This window comes from Arachis stenosperma, chromosome 1 (assembly GCF_014773155.1).
Source record: "Arachis stenosperma cultivar V10309 chromosome 1, arast.V10309.gnm1.PFL2, whole genome shotgun sequence".
Classification (NCBI taxonomy): domain Eukaryota; kingdom Viridiplantae; phylum Streptophyta; class Magnoliopsida; order Fabales; family Fabaceae; genus Arachis; species Arachis stenosperma.
In genome coordinates this window covers 38,703,287-38,722,869 of record NC_080377.1, presented here as the reverse complement: position 1 = coordinate 38,722,869, position 19,583 = coordinate 38,703,287, and the positions used below count along the sequence as shown (strand labels likewise).

Sequence of the window (19,583 nt, the reverse complement as noted above, 5' to 3'; positions counted from 1 at the left end):
AAGGACTGCAGATGCTGTTGGATTCTGACCTCCCTGCACTCGAAGTAGATTTTCTGGAGCTACAGAATCCCAATTGGCGCGCTCTCAACGGCGTTGGAAAGTAGACATCCTGGGCTTTCCAGCAATATATGATAGTCCATACTTTGCCCAAGATTTGATGGCCCAAACCGGCGTTCAAAGTCACCTACAGAAATTCCAGCGTTAAACGCCGGAACTGGCACCCAAATGGGAGTTAAACGCCCAAACTGGCATAAAAGCTGGCGTTTAACTCCAAGAAGAGTCTCTACACGAAAATGCTTCATTGCTTAGCCCAAGCATACACCAAGTGGGCCCGGAAGTGGATTTTTATGTCATTTACTCATCTCTGTACACCCTAGGCTACTAGTTTCCTATAAGTAGGACCTTTTACTATTGTATTTTCATTTATCTTTTGATCATGTTTTGATGATTGAACCCTCTTTGGGAGGCTGGCCATTCGGCCATGCCTAGACTTTGTTCTTATGTATTTTCAACGGTGGAGTTTCTACACACCATAGAATAAGGTGTGGAGCTCTGCTGTACCTCGAGTATTAATGCAATTACTATTGTTCTTCCATTCAATTCCGCTTGTTCTTTGTCCAAGATATCACTTGTTCTTCAACATGATGAATGTGATGATCCGTGACACTCATCATCATTCTCACTCATGAACAAGGTGACTGACAACCACTTTGTTCTACAAGCAACCAAGGCTCTAGTGAATATCTCTTGGATTCTTTAATCGGAATCTTCGTGGTATAGGCAGGACCTGATGGCGGCATTCAAGAGAATCCGGAAGGTCTAAACCTTGTCTGTGGTATTCTGAGTAGGATTCAATGATTGAATGACTGTGATGTGCTTCAAACTTGTAACCTGCTGGGCGTAGTGACAACGCAAAAGAATCAATGGGTTCTATTCCAGTAGGAGCGGGAACCAACCGGTGATTGGCCGTACTGTGACAGAGTGCGTGAGCATTAGCTTTCACTGCGAGGATGGGAGGTAGCCATTGACAACGGTGAAACCCTACACGAGCTTGCCATGGAAAGGAGTAAGAAGGATTGGATGAAGACAGTAGGAAAGCAGAGAGACGGAAGGGAAGGCATCTTCATACGCTTATCTGAAGTTCCTACCAATGAATTACATAAGTATCTCTATCTTTATCTTTATGTTATTTTCGTTTATCACCATATCCATTTGAGTCTGCCTGACTGAGATTTACAAGGTGACCATAGCTTGCTTCATACCAACAATCTCCGTGGGATCGACCCTTACTCACGTAAGGTATTACTTGGACGACCCAGTGCACTTGCTGGTTAGTTGTGCGAAGTTGTAGTGATCACAATTTTGCGCACCAAGTTTTTGGCGCCGTTACCGGGGATTGTTTGAGTATGGACAACTGACGGTTCATCTTGTTGCTTAGATTAGGCATTTTTCTTCAGAGTTCTTAAGAATGAATTCTAGTGTTTCAAGGTGATGTTCTTATCATCACCAAGGCTGATTGATTCTCATCAATTTAGCTCTTGAATGCAATGTCCTGCTGAAGCTTGGCCGGCCATGTCTAATTCCTTTAGACTAAAGCTTTAGACTAACATTGCATGATTCCTGGAATTCTCATTAAGAATTTTGATATCTTTATTTTCTTTTCCACTTAATTTTCGAAAAAAACACAAAAAAAATTTTTATAAAATCATAAAATCCAAAAATATTTCTTGTTTGAGTCTAGAGTCTCATTTTAAGTTTGGTGTCAATTGCATGTTTCTGTTCTTCTTGCATTTTTCGAATTTATGCATGTGTCTTAATTAATCTTCAAGTTGTTCTTGATGATTTTCTTGTTTTGATCTTTGAATTCTATTGACTTGAGTGTTTTGTTGTTTTTCATATGCATTCTCACTTTGTTAGTGTCAGTAGTATACAAACTGCTAAGTTTGGTGTCTTGCATGCATTATTATTTGATTTTAGTTGCATTTTGAATATTCCTTATTATTAAAAATCCAAAAATATTTTTAAATTGTGTCTTTTCAAGTCAATAATACAAAGAATTGAAGATTCAGAACATACTGCAGAGGAATTATACAGAAAAAGCTGGGCATTCAAAAATGCCCAGTGAAGAAGACAGACTGGCGTTTAAACGCCAGCCAGGGTACCTGGTTGGGCGTTTAACGCCCAAAAAGGGTGCATTTTGGGCGTTAAACGCCAGAATGTATACCATTCTGGGCGTTTAACGCCAGGATGGTGCTAGGGGGAAGATTTTGTTTTCAAAATCAATTTTTTTCAAGTTTTCAAAGTTTTTCAAAATCAAATCTTTTTCAAATCATATCTTTTCAATCAAATGTTTTCAAAATCAATTTCTTTCCTTTTTCAAAGATACTTACTAACAATTAATGATTTGATTGAACATTTTTTGCCTTTTCTGTTGAGGAGGTTTTATGTTTGAATCATATCTTTTCTTGTTAGGCAAGTCACTAATTTTCAAAATCAAATCTTTTAAAATTGTTTTCAAAACATGTCTTTTAAAATTGTTTTCAAATCATATCTCTTCAATCACATATTTTTAAAACCAATCATATCTTCTTAACCTCATCTCTTTTTCAAAATAGTTTTCAATCAAATCTTTTTAAAACTTCTAATTTCAAAATCTTTTTCAAAAATCACTTAATTTCTTTTTCACTTTGAATTTTCGAAAATTATCAATCAAATTTTCAAAATGTTTTCAAAATCTTTTAATTGAATTTTCGAAAATTCTCTTCCCTCCTCCCACATCCTTCTATTTATGGAGTACCACTCCTTCTTAATGCACAATTCGAACCTTATCTAATTAAAGTTCGAATTCTCCTTCTCCTTCTTTCTTCTATTTTTCTTTTCCTCTGACACTTCAAGGAATCTCTACACTGTGACATAGAGGATTCCACATTTTTTTGTTCTCTTCTCTTTCTTATGAGCAGGAGCAGAGACAAAGGCATTCTTGTTGAAGCTGACCCTGAACCTGAAAGGACCCTGAAGCGAAAACTAAGAGAAGCCAAGGCACAACTCTCTTTAGAGGACCTGACCGAATTCTTCAAAGAAGAAGAACACATGGCAGCCGAAAACAACAACAATGCCAACAATGCAAGGAAGGTGCTGGGTGACTTTACTGCACCTACTCCTGATTTCTATGGGAGAAGCATCTCTATCCCTGCCATTGGAGCAAACAACTTTGAGCTAAAGCCTCAATTAGTTTCTCTAATGCAACAGAATTGCAAGTTCCATGGACTTCCAATGGAAGATCCTCATCAGTTTTTAGCTGAGTTCTTGCAAATCTGTGACACAGTCAAGACTAATGGGGTTGACCCTGAGGTCTATAGACTGATGCTATTCCCTTTTGCTGTAAGAGACAGAGCTAGAATATGGTTGGATTCTCAACCTAAAGAAAGCCTGGACTCTTGGGAAAAGCTAGTCAATGCCTTCTTGGCAAAATTCTTTCCACCTCAAAAATTGAGTAAGCTTAGAGTGGAAGTCCAAACCTTCAGACAAAAGGATGGAGAATCCCTCTATGAAGCTTGGGAAAGATACAAACAATTGATCAGAAAATGTCTTTCTGACATGCTTTCTGAATGAAGCATCATAGGTATTTTCTATGATGGTCTCTCTGAACTATCCAAGATGTCCTTGGATAGCTCTGCTGGAGGATCTCTTCATCTGAAGAAGAAGCTTATGATCCTAAGAACCCTTCAATGGAAGAGGTGAATTACCTAGGAGAACCCTATGGAAACACCTATAATTCTTCATGGAGAAATCCCCCAAATTTCTCATGGAAGAATCAAGAGAGACCTCAACAAGGTTTCAATAACAATAATGGTGGAAGAAACAGGCTTGGCAATAACAAGCCTTTTCCATCATCTTCTCAGCAACAGACAGAGAGTTCTAAGCAGAATACCTCTGACTTAGCAACAATGGTCTCTGATCTAATAAAGACCACTCAAAGTTTCATGAATGAAACAAGGTCCTCCATTAGGAGTTTGGAAGGACAAGTGGGTCAGCTGAGTAAGAAAGTTACTGAACTCCCTCCTAGTACTCTCCCAAGTAATACAGAAGAAAATCCAAAGGGAGAGTGCAAGGCCATCAACATGGCCGAATTCTGGAAGGAAGAAGAGGCAGAGGACGCCACTGAGGAAGACCTCACTGGACGTCCACTGACCTCTAATGAGTTCCCCAATAAGGAACCATGGGAATCTGAGGCTCAAAATGAGACCATAGAGATTCCATTGGACTTACTTCTGCCATTCATGAGCTCTGATGAGTATTCTTCCTCTGAAGAGGATGAGTATGTCACTGAAGAACAAGTTGCTAAATATCTTGGAGCAATCATGAAGCTAAATGACAAGTTATTTGGAAATGAGACTTGGGAAGATGAACTTCCCTTGCTCACCAAAGAACTGGATGACTTGTCTAGGCAGAAACTGCCTCAAAAGAGGCAGGATCCTGGGAAGTTTTTTATACCTTGTACCATAGGCACCATGACCTTCAAGAAGGCCTTGTGTGACTTAGGGTCAAGTGTAAACCTCATGCCCCTCTCTGTAATGGAGAAATTAAGGATCTTTGAGGTGCAAGCTGCAAAAATCTCACTGGAGATGGCAGACAACTCAAGAAAACAAGCTCATGGACTTGTAGAGGATGTTCTGGTAAAAGTTGAAGACCATTACATCCCTACTGATTTCATAGTCCTAGAGACTGGGAAGTGCATGGATGAATCCATCATCCTTGGCAGACCCTTCCTAGCCACAGCAAAGGCTGTGATTGATGTTGATAGAGGAGAGTTGATCATTCAAGTGAATGAAGAATCCTTGGTGTTTAAGGCCCAGGGACATCCCTCTATCATCATGGAGAGGAAGCATGAAGAGCTTCTCTCAAAACAGAGCCAAGCAGAGCCCCCACAGTCAAACTCTAAGTTTGGTGTTGGGAGGCCACAACCAAACTCTAAGTTTGGTGTTGAACCCCCACATTCAAACTCTAAGTTTGGTGTTGGGAGGTTCCCACATTGCTCTGATCATTTGTGAGGCTCCATGAGAGTCCTCTGTCAAGCTAATGACATTAAAGAAGCGCTTGTTGGGAGGCAACCCAATGTTTTATAGTTAACTATTTTCTTTTGTTATTTTATCTTTTTTGTAGGTTGATGATCATAAGAAGTCACAAAAACAATGAAAAAAGCAAAAACAGAATGAAAAACAGGAAGAAAAATAGCACACCCTGGAGGAAGAAGCTGCTGGCGTTTAAACGCCAGTAAGCCTAGCAGTTGGGCGTTTAACGCCCAGTCTGGCACCATTCTGGGCGTTTAACGCCAGAAAGGGGCACCAGACTGGCGTTAAACGCCAGAAAAGGGCTAGAACCTGGCGTTAAACGCCAGGAATGGGCACCAGCCCGGCGTTTAACGCCAGAATTGGCTCAAAACGTGAATTTTGATGCCATTTGGTGCAGGGATGACTTTTCCTTGACACCTAAGGATCTGTGGACCCCACAGGATCCCCACAAACCCCTCACCTATCAAATCCCATCTCTCTCTTCACCACTCACCTCCATAAAACTCCACTTACCTCACCATCCAAATTCAAACCACTACTTCTTCCCCTTTTGGCCGAACCACAAAGCCATCTCCCTCTCCTCCATTTCTTCTTCTTCTACTCTCTTCTTTCTTCTTTTGCTCGAGGACGAGCAAACCTTTTAAGTTTGGTGTGGTAAAAACATTGCTTTTTGTTTTTCCATAACCATTTATGGCATCCAAAGCCGGTTCAACTGAGAAGGCATGACCTCAAGCCCATCACTAAGAAGAAGATGGAGCAAACAAGAGACCCCTCTCATCAAGAAATCCCTAAGATACCTCAAGGGATGCACTTTCTTCCACAAGACTATTGGGAGCAACTGAACACCTCCCTAGGAGAATTAAGTTCCAACATGGGACAACTAAGGGTGGAGCACCAAGAACATTCCATTCTCCTCCATGAAATTAGAGAAGATCAAAGAATCATGAGAGAGGAGCAACAAAGACAAGGAAGAGACATTGAGGAGCTCAAGCACTCCATAGGATCTTCAAGAGAAAGAAAGAGCCGCCATCACTAAGGTGGACCCGTTCTTTAATCTCCTTGTTCTTTATTCTTCTGTTTTTCGAATTTTATGCTTATGTTTATCCATGTTTGTGTCTTATGATCATTAGTGTCTTAGTGTCTATGCCTTAAAGCTATGAATATGAATCCATCACCTTTCTTAAATGAAAACTATTTTTATCACAAAAGAACAAGAAGTACAGGATTTCAAATTCATCTTTAAAACTAGCTTAATTAGTTTGATGTGGTGGCAATACTTTTGTTTCTGAATGTATGCTTAAACAGTGCATATGTCTTTTGAATTTGTGGTTCATGAATGTTAAAATTGTTGGCTCTTGAAAGAATGATGAAAAAGGAGACATGTTACTGAGGATCTGAAAAATCATTAAAAATGATTCTTGAAGCAAGAAAAAGCAGTGAATACAAAAAAAAAAGGGGAAAGAAGCAAACAAAAAAAAATAAAAAAAAAGAAGGAGAAAAACGAAAAAAAAAAAGGAGAAAGAGAAAAAGAAAGAAAAAGAAAGAAAGAAAGTTGTGATCCAAGGCAAAAAGAGTGTGCTTAAGAACCCTGGACACCTCTAATTGGGGACTCTAGCAAAGCTGAGTCACAATCTGAAAAGGTTCACCCAATTATGTGTTTGTGGCATGTATGTATCCGGTGGTAATACTGGAAGACAGAGTGCTTTGGGCCACGGCCAAGACTCAATAAGTAGCTGTGTTCAAGAATCATCACACTTAACTAGGAGAATCAATAACACTATCTGGATTCTGAGTTCCTAAAGAAGCCAATCATTCTGAATTTCAAAGGATAAAGTGAGATGCCAAAACTGTTCGGAGGCAAAAAGCTACTAGTCCCGCTCATCTAATTTGGATCTAAGTTTCATTGATAATTTGGAGTCTATAGTATATTCTCTTCTTTTTATCTTATTTGATTTTCAGTTGCTTGAGGACCAGCAACAATTTAAGTTTGGTGTTGTGATGAGCGGATAATTTGTACGCTTTTTGGCATTGTTTTTAGTATGTTTTTGGTAGTTTTAGTTGAGTTTTTATTATATTTTTATTAGTTTTTAGTTAAAATTCACTTTTCTGGACTTTACTATGAGTTTGTGTGTTTTTCTGTGATTTCAGGTATTTTCTGGCTGAAATTGAGGAATCTGAGCAAAAATCTGATCCAGAAACTCAAAAGGACTGCAGATGCTGTTGGATTCTGACCTCCCTGCACTCGAAGTGGATTTTCTGGAGCTACAGAATCCCAATTGGCGCTCTCTCAACGGCGTTGGAAAGTAGACATCCTGGGCTTTCCAGCAATATATGATAGTCCATACTTTGCCCAAGATTTGATGGCCCAAACCGTCGTTCAAAGTCACCTACAGAAATTCCAGCGTTAAACGCCGGAACTGGCACCCAAATGGGAGTTAAACGCCCAAACTGGCATAAAAGCTGGCGTTTAACTCCAAGAAGAGTCTCTACACGAAAATGCTTCATTGCTTAGCCCAAGCATACACCAAGTGGGCCCGGAAGTGGATTTTTATGTCATTTACTCATCTCTGTACACCCTAGGCTACTAGTTTCCTATAAGTAGGACCTTTTACTATTGTATTTTCATTTATCTTTTGATCATGTTTTGATGATTGAACCCTCTTTGGGAGGCTGGCCATTCGGCCATGCCTAGACTTTGTTCTTATGTATTTTCAACGGTGGAGTTTCTACACACCATAGATTAAGGTGTGGAGCTCTGCTGTACCTCGAGTATTAATGCAATTACTATTGTTCTTCCATTCAATTCCGCTTGTTCTTTGTCCAAGATATCACTTGTTCTTCAACATGATGAATGTGATGATCCGTGACACTCATCATCATTCTCACTCATGAACAAGGTGACTGACAACCACTTTTGTTCTACAAGCAACCAAGGCTCTAGTGAATATCTCTTGGATTCTTTAATCGGAATCTTCGTGGTATAGGCAGGACCTGATGGCGGCATTCAAGAGAATCCGGAAGGTCTAAACCTTGTCTGTGGTATTCTGAGTAGGATTCAATGATTGAATGACTGTGACGTGCTTCAAACTTGTAACCTGCTGGGCGTAGTGACAACGCAAAAGAATCAATGGGTTCTATTCCAGTAGGAGCGGGAACCAACCGGTGATTGGCCGTACTGTGACAGAGTGCGTGAGCATTAGCTTTCACTGCGAGGATGGGAGGTAGCCATTGACAACGGTGAAACCCTACACGAGCTTGCCATGGAAAGGAGTAAGAAGGATTGGATGAAGACAGTAGGAAAGCAGAGAGACGGAAGGGAAGGCATCTTCATACGCTTATCTGAAGTTCCTACCAATGAATTACATAAGTATCTCTATCTTTATCTTTATGTTATTTTCGTTTATCACCATATCCATTTGAGTCTGCCTGACTGAGATTTACAAGGTGACCATAGCTTGCTTCATACCAACAATCTCCGTGGGATCGACCCTTACTCACGTAAGGTATTACTTGGACGACCCAGTGCACTTGCTGGTTAGTTGTGCGAAGTTGTAGTGATCACAATTTCGCGCACCAATGTTCATCATGATCTTCAATGTGTTCTTGGTGTTCATCTTGACATTCATAGTGTTCTTGCATGCATCATTGGTTTTGATCCAAAATTTTCATGTTTTGGGTCATATTTGTGTTTTTCTCTCTCATCATTAAAAATTCAAAAAAATAAAAAATAGATCTTTTCCTTATTTCTCTCATAAATTTCGAAAATTTGAGTTGACTTAGTCAAAAATTTTTAAAACTTCGCTATTTCTTATAAGTCAAGTCAAATTTTCAATTTTAAAAATCCTATCTTTTCAAAACTTTTTCAAAAATCAAATCTTTTTCATTTTTATTTTATAATTTTCGAAATTTTTTTAAAATTTATTTTCAAAATATTTTTCTTATCTTTATTTCAAAATTTCGAAAACTTTACTAACAATTAATGTGATTGATTCAAAAATTTGAAATTTGTTACTTTCTTGTTAAGAAAGGTTCAATCTTTAAATTCTAGAGTCATATCTTTTAGTTTCTTGTTAGTCAAGTAATCAATTTTAATTTTAAAAATTCAAATCTTTTTCAAAATATCTTTTTTCAATCATATCTTTTTAAAATATCTTTTTCAAATCATATCTTTTTCAAAATCAATTTCAAAATCTTTTCTAACTTCTTATCTTTCCTCTCTCTAATTTTCGAAAACTACCTCCCTCTTTTTCAAAATTCTTTTTTTACTAATTGTTTCAAATTTTTATTTTTATTTTATTCCTTTTCTTAAATTTCGAATTTTAACTTTAATATTTTTCTTTTATTTTAGTTCATTTTCGAAAACTCTTCTCCCTCATCTCTTTCTATTTATTTATTCATTTACTAACACTTCTCTTCATCTTAAAATTTGAACCGCTCTTCCTCTCTGAGTTCGAATTTTCCTCTTTTTCTCCTTCTATTCTTTTCTTCTTCTACTAACATAAAGGAATCTTTTTATTGTGGTAAAGAGGATCCCTATTATTATTTTCTGTTCCCTTCTTTTTCATATGAGCAGGAGCAAGGACAAGAATATTCTTGTTGAAGCAGATCCTGAACCTGAAAGGACTCTGAAGAGGAAACTAAGAGAAGCTAAATTACAACAATCCAAAGACAACCTTACAGAAATTTTCGAAAAGGAAGAGGAGATGGAAGCCGAAAATAATAATGCGAAGAGAATGCTTGGTGACTATACTACACCTACTTCCAAATTTGATGGAAGAAGCATCTCAATCCCTGCCATTGGAGCAAACAATTTTGAGCTAAAACCTCAACTAGTTGCTCTAATGCAACAGAACTGCAAGTTTCATGGACTTCCATCAGAAGATCTCTACCAGTTTTTAACTGAGTTCTTGCAGATCTGTGAGACTGTTAAGACTAATGGAGTAGATCCTAAAGTCTACAGGCTCATGCTTTTCCCTTTTGCTGTAAGAGACAGAGCTAGAACATGGTTGGACTCACAACCTAAAAATAGCCTGGACACTTGGGATAAGCTGGTCACGGCCTTCTTGGCCAAGTTCTTTTCTCCTCAAAAGCTGAGCAAGCTTAGAGTGGATGTTCAGACCTTCAAACAAAAAGATGGTGAATCCCTCTATGAAGCTTGGGAAAGATACAAGCAGATGACCAAAAAGTGTCCTTCTGACATGCTTTCAGAGTGGACCATTCTGGATATATTCTATTATGGTCTATCTGAGTTCTCTAAGATGTCACTGGAACATTCTGCAGGTGGATCCATTCACCTAAAGAAAATGCCTACAGAAGCTCAAGAACTTATTGAAATGGTTGCAAACAACCAATTCATGTACACTTCTGAGAGGAATCCTGTGAGTAATGGGACGCCTCAGAGGAAGGGAGTTCTTGAAATTGATGCTCTGAATGCCATATTGGCTCAGAACAAAATGTTGACTCAGCAAGTCAACATGATTTCTCAAAGTCTAAATAGACGGCAAAATACATCCAACAGTACTAAAGAGGCATCTTCTGAAGAAGAAGCTTATGATCCTGAGAACCCTGCAATGGCAGAGGTAAATTACATAGGTGAACCTTATGGGAACACCTATAATTCTTCATAGAGAAATCATCCAAACTTCTCATGGAAGGATCAACAAAAGCCACAACAAGGCTTTAATAATGGTGGAAGAAATAGGCTTAGCAATAACAAGCCTTTTCCATCATCTTCTCAGCAACAGACAGAGCATTCTGAGCAGAGCTCCTCTAGCTTAGCAAACATAGTCTCTGATCTGTCTAAGGCAACTTTAAGTTTCATGAGTGAAACAAGGTTGGTGCATGAAATTGTGATCTCTAATAATGGCATTCAACTTAGTATGCGCGTTTATAACTCGGCACTTTCTTCACAACCTCGCACAACTAACCAGCAAGTGCACTGGGTCGTCCAAGTAATAAACCTTACGTGAGTAAGGGTCGATCCCACAGAGATTGTTGGTATGAAGCAAGCTATGGTCATCTTGTAAATCTCAATTAGGCGAATAATAATTTGTTATGGAGCTTTTGAATAATAATAATAAATAACTAGAAAACAAAGATAAAAATACTTATGTAAATCATTGGTGGGAATTTCAGATAGGTGTATGAATATGCTGTGCTCCTTTTGAATCTCTGCTTTCCTACTGCCTTTATCCAATCCTTTTTACTCCTTTCCATGGCAAGCTATATGTAGGGCATCACCGTTGTCAATGGTTACATCCCATTCTCTTGGTAAAAATGGTCCAAATGCTCTGTCACAGCACGGCTAATCATCTGTCAGTTCTCGATCATGCCGGAATAGAATCCATTGATTCTTTTGCGTTTGTCGTCACGCCCAGCAATCGCGAGTTCGAAGCTTGTCACAGTTATTCAATTCTTGAATCCTACTCGGAATACCACAGACAAGGATTAGACTTTCCGGATTCTCATGAATGCCGCCATCAATTCTAGCTAATACCACGAAGATTCTGATTAAGGAATCTAAAAGATATGCGTTCGGTCTGAGGTAGAACGGAAGTGGTTGTCAGTCATGTGTTCATAGGTGAGAATGATGATGAGTGTCACGGATCATCACATTCGTCATGGTGAAGTGCAACGAATATCTTAGAACAGGAATAAACTGAATTGAATAGAAAATAGTAGTAATTGCATTAAAACTCGAGGTATAGCAGAGCTCCACACCCTTAATCTATGGTGTGTAGAAACTCCACCGTTGAAAATACATAAGTGATAGTGGTCCAGGCATGGCCGAATGGCCAGCCCCCATGAACGTGATCAATAGCCTCCTAAGATGAATAATCGAATAAACTGAGACCAAAGATGTCTAATACAATAGTAAAATGTCCTATTTATACTAGACTAGCTACTAGGGTTTACAGAAGTAAGTAATTGATTCAGAAATCCACATCCGGGGCCCACTTGGTGTGTGCTTGGTCTGAGCTTAAGCTTTACACGTGCAGAGGCTTCTTTTGGAGCTGAACACCAAGTTGTAACGTGTTTTTGGCGTTCAACTCTGGTTCGTGACGTGTTTCTGGCGTTTGACTCCAGAATGCAGCATGGAACTGGCGTTGAGCACCAGTTTACGTCATTTAATCACGAATAAAGTATGGACTATTATATATTGCTGGAAAGCTCTCAATGTCTACTTTCCAACGCCATTGAGAGCGCGCCATTTGAAGTTCCGTAGCTCCAGAAAATTTTTTTCGAGTGCAAGGAGGTCAGAATCCAACAGCATCAGCAGTCCTTTGTCAGCCTTCTATCAGAGTTTTGCTCAGGTCCCTCAATTTCAGCCAGAAATTACCTGAAATCACAGAAAAACACACAAACTCATAGTAAAGTCCAGAAATGTGAATTTAGCATAAAAACTAATGAAAACATCCCTAAAAGTAGCTATATCCTACTAAAAACTACCTAAAAACAATGCCAAAAAGCGTATAAATTATCCGCTCATCACAACACCAAACTTAAATTGTTGCTTGTCCCCAAGCAACTGAAAATCAATTTGGATAAAAAAAAAGAGAATATACTATAAAGCTCATAATATCAATGAATATTAATTCTAATTAGATGAGCGGGACTTGTAGCTTTTTGCTTCTGAACAGTTTTGGCATCTCACTTTATCTATTGAAGTTTAGAATGATTGGCATCTCTAGGAACTTAGAATTTCAGATAGTGTTATTAATTCTCCTAGTTAAGTTTGTTGATTCTTGAACACAGCTACTTTTATGAGTCTTGGCCGTGGCCCTAAGCACTTTGTTTTCCAGTATTACCACCGGATACATAAATGCCACAGACACATGACTGGGTGAACCTTTTCAGATTGTGACTTAGCTTTGCTAAAGTCCCCAGTTAGAGGTGTCCAAAGCTCTTAAGCACACTCTTTTTGCTTTGCATCACGACTTTAAACACTCAGTCTCAAGCTTTTTACTTGGACCTGCATGCCACAAGCACATGGTTAGGGACAGCTTGATTTAGCCGCTTAGGCCTGGATTTTATTTCATTGGGCCCTCCTATCCATTGATGCTCAAAGCCTTGGATCCTTTTTACCCTTGCCTTTTGGTTTTAAAGGCTATTGACTTTTTCTGCTTGCTTTTTCTTTTTCTTTCTATTATTTTTTTTGCCATTTTTTTCGCATGCTTTTACTATTCACTGCTTTTTCTTGCTTCAAGAATCAATTTCATGATTTTTCAGATTATCAATAGTATTTTACTTTGTTCATCATTCTTTTAAGAGCCAACAATTTTAACATTCATAAACAACAAGATCAAAAATATGCACTGTTCAAGCATTCATTCAGAAAACAAAAAGTATTGTCACCACATCAATATAATTAAACTAAATTCAAGGATAAATTCGAAATTCATGTACTTCTTGTTCTTTTTGTATTAAAAACATGTTTCATTTAAGAAAGGTGAAGGATTCATGGAATTATTCATAGCTTTAAGACATAGTTACTACATACTAATGATCATGTAATAAAGACACAAACATAGATAACATAAAGCTTAAAAATCGAAAAACAGAGAAATAAGAACAAGGAATGAGTTCACCTTAGTGATGGTGGCGCTTTCTTCTTGAAGAACCAATGATGTCCTTGAGCTCTTCTATGTCTCTTCCTTGCCTTTGTTCCTCCTCCCTCATTGCTCTTTGATCTTCTCTAATTTCATGGAGAATGATGGAGTGTTCTTGATGTTCCACCCTTAATTGATCCATATTGTAACTCAAGTCTTCTAGAGAAGTGTTGAGTTGTTCCCAATAGTTGTTGGGAGGAAAGTGCATCCCTTGAGGCATCTCCGGGATTTCTTGGTGATGAGCTTCCTCATGCGTCTCTTGGGATCCATGAGTGGGCTCTCTTGTTTGCTCCATCCTCTTCTTAGTGATGGGCTTATCCTCCTCAATGGGGATGTCTCCTTCTATGATAACTCCAGCTGAGTAACATAGATGGCAAATAAGATTAGGAAAAGCTAGCCTTGCCATGGTGAAGGACTTTTCGGCTATTTTATAGAATTCAAGGGAGATGACTTCATGAATTTCTACTTCCTCTCCATTCATGATGCTATGAATCATGATGGCCCGATCTATAGTAACTTTGGATCGATTGCTAGTGGGGATGATGGAGCGTTGGATGAACTCCAACCATCCTCTAGCCACAGGCTTGAGGTCCAGTCTTCTTAATTGAACCTGCTTGCCTTTTGGAGTTTCTTTTCTATTGAGCTCCTTCCACACATATGTCCATAAGGACTTGGTCCAACCTTTGATCAAAGTTGACCCTTCTAGTGTAGGGGCGTGCATCTCCTTGCATCATGGGCAAGTTGAACGCCAACCTCACATTTTTCGGACTAAAATCTAAGCATTTCCCCCGAACCATTGTAAGATAATTTTTTTGATTCAGGTTCACACTTTGATCATGGTTCCTAGTGATCCATGCATTGGCATAGAACTCTTGAACCATTAAGATTCCGACTTGTTGAATGGGGTTGGTCATAACTTCCCAACCTCTTCTTTGGATCTCATGTCGGATCTTCGGATACTCATTTTTCTTGAGCTTGAAAGGGACCTCAGGGATCACCTTCTTCTTGGCCACAACTTCATAGAAGTGGTCTTGATGGGCTTTGGAGATGAATCTCTCCATCTCCCATGACTCGGAGGTGGAAGCTTTTGTCTTCCCTTTCCCTTTTCTAGAGGTTTCTCCGGCCTTAGGTGCCATCAATGGTTATAGAAAAACAAAAAAAGCTATGCTTTTATCACACCAAACTTAGAATATTGCTCACCCTCGAGCAAGAGAAGAAAGAAGAAGAAGAAGAAGAAGAAAATATGGAGGAGAGGGAGAAGTGTGTGGTTTCGGCCAAGGTGAAGAAGAGAGGGTTGTGGTTTGTGAAAATGAAGAAGGATAGAGGGGTTTATATAGTGAAGGGAGAGGGAGTAGGTTTGGCTATTTAGGGTAGGTTTGGGTGGGAAAGAGATTTTGAATTTTGAAGGTAGGTGGGGTTTATGGGAAAGAGTGGATGGATGTGAGTGGTGAAGAGGTGATGGGGAAGAGAGATTGAATTGATTGGTGAAGGGTTTTGGGGAAGAGTGTTTATTGGATTGTGTGGAGAAGAGAAAGAGGGTGGGTTGAGGTAGGTGGGGATCCTGTGGGGTCCACTGATCCTGAGATGATCCTGTGGGGTCCACAGATCCTGAGGTGTCAAGGATTTACATCCCTGCACCAATGAGGCATGTAAAACGCCCTTTTCATGCAATTCTGGCATTCAATGCCAGATTGATGCTTGTTTCTGGCGTTGAACGCTAGCTTCATTCTTGTTTTGGGCGTTCAGCGCCCATTTGCAGCATGTTTCTGGTGTTGAACGCCAGCTCTCCTCAGGGTGTTATCCTGGCGTTTAAACGCCAAGATGTTGCTTGTTTCTGGCGTTCAATGCCAGATCCATGCTCTGTTCTGGCGTTGAATGCCAGCCAGATGCTCCTTATTAGCGTTTAAACACCAGTAAGCCCTTCCTCCAAGGTGTGCTTTTTCTTCTGCTGGTTTTGATCCTGTTTTTAATTTTAATATTTATTTTGTGACTCCACATGATCATGAACCTAATAAAACATAAAAGAACAATAAAAGAAAAATAAAATAAGATAAATAAAAATTGGGTTGCCTCCCAATAAGCGCTCCTTTAATGTCACTAGCTTGATAGTGGGCTCTCATGGAGCCTCAAAGGTGATCAGGTCAATGTTGTAGACTCCCAACACCAAACCTAGAGTTTAAATGTGAGGATTCAACACCAAACTTAGAGTTTGGCTGTGGCCTCCCAACACCAAACTTAGAGTTTGATTGTGGGGGCTCTGTTTGACTCTGTACTGAGAGAAGCTTTTCATGCTTCCTCTCCATTGTTAAAAAGAACACCCTTGGGTCTTAAACACAAGGTAGTCCCCATTCAATTGAAGGACTAATTCTCCTCTGTTAACATCTATCACAGCTTTTGTTGTGGCTAGGAAAGGTCTTCCAAGGATGATGCATTCATCCTCCTCCTTCCTAGTGTCTAAGATTATGAAATTAGCAGGGATGTAAAGGCCTTCAACCTTTACCAACATGTCCTCTACCAATCCATAAGCTTGTCTTACTGACTTGTTTGCCATTTGCAATGAGAATATGGCAGGCTGTACCTCAATGATCCCCAGCTTCTCCATTATAGAGAGTGGCATAAGATTTATGCCTGACCCTAAGTCACACAGAGCCTTTTCAAAGGTCATGGTGTCTATGGTACAGGGTATTAAGAATTTACCAGGATCTTGTTTTTTTTTTTTAGGTAAAGTTGCTGAACCCATGTATCTAGTTCACCAATGAGTAAGGGAGGTTCACCTTCCCATGTCTCATTACCAAACAACTTGGCATTCACTTTATGATAGTTCCTAGATATTGGGCAACTTGCTCTCCAGTTACATCTTCATCCTCTTCAGAGGAAGAATTGTTTTTAGAGCTCATGAATGGTAGAAGGAGGTTTAATGGGATCTCTATGGTCTCTATATGACCTTCAGATTCCTTTAAGTCCTCAATAAGGAACTCCTTCTTGCTTGAGAGACGTCCCCTGAGGCCTTCCTCATTTGGATTCACGTCCTCTCCTTCCTCTCTAGGTTCGGCCATGTTGATTATGTCAATGGCCTTGCACTCTCTTTTTGGATTCTCTTCAGTATTGCTTGGGAGAGTACTAGGAGGAGTTTCAGTGACTTTCTTACTCAGCTGGCCCACTTGTGCCTCCAAATTTCTGATGGAGGACCTTGTTTCACTCATGAAGCTTAAAGTGGCCTTAGACAGATCAGAGACTATATTTGCTAAGTTAGAGGTGCTCTGCTCAAAATTCTGTCTGTTGCTGAGAAGATGATGGAAAAGGCTTGCTATTGCTAAACTTGTTTCTTCCACCATTATTAAAGCCTTGTTGAGGCTTTTGTTGATCCTTCCATGAGAAATTTGGATGATTTCTCCATGAGGGGTCATAGGTGTTGCCAAAGGCTTCCCCCATGTAATTTACCTCTGCCATTGCAGGGTTTTCAGAATCATAAGCGTCTTCTTCAGAAGATGCCTCTTTAGTGCTGTTGGATGCATTTTGCCATCCATTCAGACTTTGAGAAATCATGTTGACTTACTGAGTCAACATTTTGTTCTGAGCCAATATGGCATTCAGAGCATCAATTTCAAGAACTCTCTTCCTCTGAGGCATCCCATTATTCACGGAATTCCTCTTAGAAGTGTACATGAATTGGTTATTTACAACCATTTCAATAACATCTTAGAGAACTCAGACAGACCATAATAGAATATATCTATCATGGTCCACTCTGAAAACATGTCAGAAGGACACTTTTTGGTCATCTGCTTGTATCTTTCCCAAGCTTCATAGAGGGATTCACCATCTTTTTGCTTAAAGGTCTGAACATCCACTCTAAGCTTGCTCAGCTTTTGAGGAGGAAAAAATTTAACCAAGAAGGCCGTGACCAGCTTATCGCAAGAGTCCAGGCTATCCTTAGATTGTGAGTCCAACCATGTTCTAGCTCTGTCTCTTACAGCAAAAGGGAAAAACATAAGCCTGTAGACTTCAGGATCTACTCCATTAGTCTTAACAGTCTCACAGATCTACAAGAACTCAGTTAAAAACTGGTAGGGATCTTCTGATAGAAGTCCATGAAACTTGCATTTTTGTTGCATTAGAGCAACTAGTTGAGGTTTCAGCTCAAAATTGTTTGCTCCAATGGCAGAAATTGAGATGCTTCTTCCATCAAACTTGGAAGTAGGTGTAGTATAATCACCAAGCATCCTTCTTGCATTATTGTTGTTGGGTTTGGCTGCCATATCCTTGTCTTGTTCGAAAATTTCAGCAAGGTTGTCTCTGGATTATTGTAATTTAGCTTCTCTTAGTTTTCTCTTCAGAGTCCTTTTAGGTTCAGGATCAGCTTCAACAAGAATGCCTTTTTTCTTGTTCCTGCTCATATGAGAAAGAAGAGAATAGAAAAGGAAGAGGAATCCTCTATGTCACAGTATAGAGATTCCTTTATGTTAGTAGAAGAAGAAGGGAATAGAAGAAGGAGAAGCGTTAAGAATCCAAACACAAGGGTGAAGATGGGTTCAAATTTGTGAGATGAAGAGAAGTGTTAGTAAATAAATAAATAAATAGAAGAAGATGAGAGGGGGAGAATTTCAAAAATTAATTGTGAAAAAGGGTTAATGATTTTCGAAAATTACAGGGAAATAAAATTAAAATTAAAATTTAAAACAATTAATTAAATAAAAAATAATTTTAAAAAGGAAGGAGAGATTTTCGAAAATTAGAGAGGAAAAAGTAGTTAGGTGATTTTGAAAAAGATAAGAAACAAACAAAAAGTCAGTTAGTTAGTTGAAAAAGATTTGAAAATCAAATTTGAAAAGATAAGAAGATAAGAAGATATTTTGAAATCAAATTTTTGAAAAAGATAAAATTTTTGAAAAAGATATGATAGAAAAGATATTTTGAAAAAAAGAATTGATTTTTAAAATTAAAATTTAATTACTTGACTAACAAGAAACTAAAAGATATGATTCTAGAAATTAAAGATTGAACATTTCTTAACAAAAAAGTAACAAACTTCAAATTTTTGAATCAATCACATTACTTGTTTGTTAAGTTTCAAAAATTTGAAATAAAATAAGAAAAAGATTTTGAAAAATAGTTTTAAATTTTTGAAAATCATAAGATAAAAGTAAAAGAGATTTGATTTTTGAAAAAGATTTTGAAAAGATAAGATTTTTAAAATTGAAAATTTGACTTGATTTATAAGAACTAACTAAAAACATTTTTGACTAAGTCAACTCAAATTTTCTAAATTTTGAGAGAAAAAAGGAAAAGATATATATATATATATATATATATATATATATATATATATATATATATATATATATAAATTTTTAATGATGAGAGAGAAAACACAATTATGACCCAAAACATGAAAATTTTGGATCAAAACACATGATGCATACAAGAACACTATGAATGTCAAGATGAACACCAAGAACACTTTGAAGATCATGATGAACATCAAGAACATATTTTTGAAAAATTTTTTGATGCAAAGAAAACATGCAAGACACCAAACTTAGAAATCTTTAATGCTTAGACACTATGAATGCAAAAATGCACATGAAAAACATCATACAACACAAAACAAGAAAATTTAAAGATCAAACAAGAAGACTTACCAAGAACAACTTGAAGATCATGAAGAACATTATGAATGCATGAATTTTCGAAAAATGCAAGAACAAGATGAATATGCAATTGATACCAAACTTAAAACATGACACAAAACTCAAACAAGAAACACAAAATATTTTTGGTTTTTATGATTTTATATATTTTTTTGTATTTTATTTTATTTTTTTCGAAAAAATATAGGAAAAAGGAAGTAATGAATTCAAAGTCCTCAATCAAAATTCCAAGAATCATACCAGGTTAGTCT

General features: G+C 38.1%; 2 non-coding genes across 2 annotated transcripts; one reads left to right on the top strand and one right to left on the bottom strand.

Annotated features, from left to right (window-relative positions):
- Positions 1-10,168: 10,168 nt before the first annotated feature.
- On the bottom strand, positions 10,169-10,276 carry LOC130956583 (small nucleolar RNA R71). The gene has a single exon (XR_009077170.1). It is a non-coding gene; the product is annotated as a small nucleolar RNA R71 (small nucleolar RNA).
- Positions 10,277-17,437: 7,161 nt separating this feature from the next.
- Positions 17,438-17,541, top strand: LOC130949930 (small nucleolar RNA R71). The gene has a single exon (XR_009073489.1). It is a non-coding gene; the product is annotated as a small nucleolar RNA R71 (small nucleolar RNA).
- Positions 17,542-19,583: the final 2,042 nt, after the last annotated feature.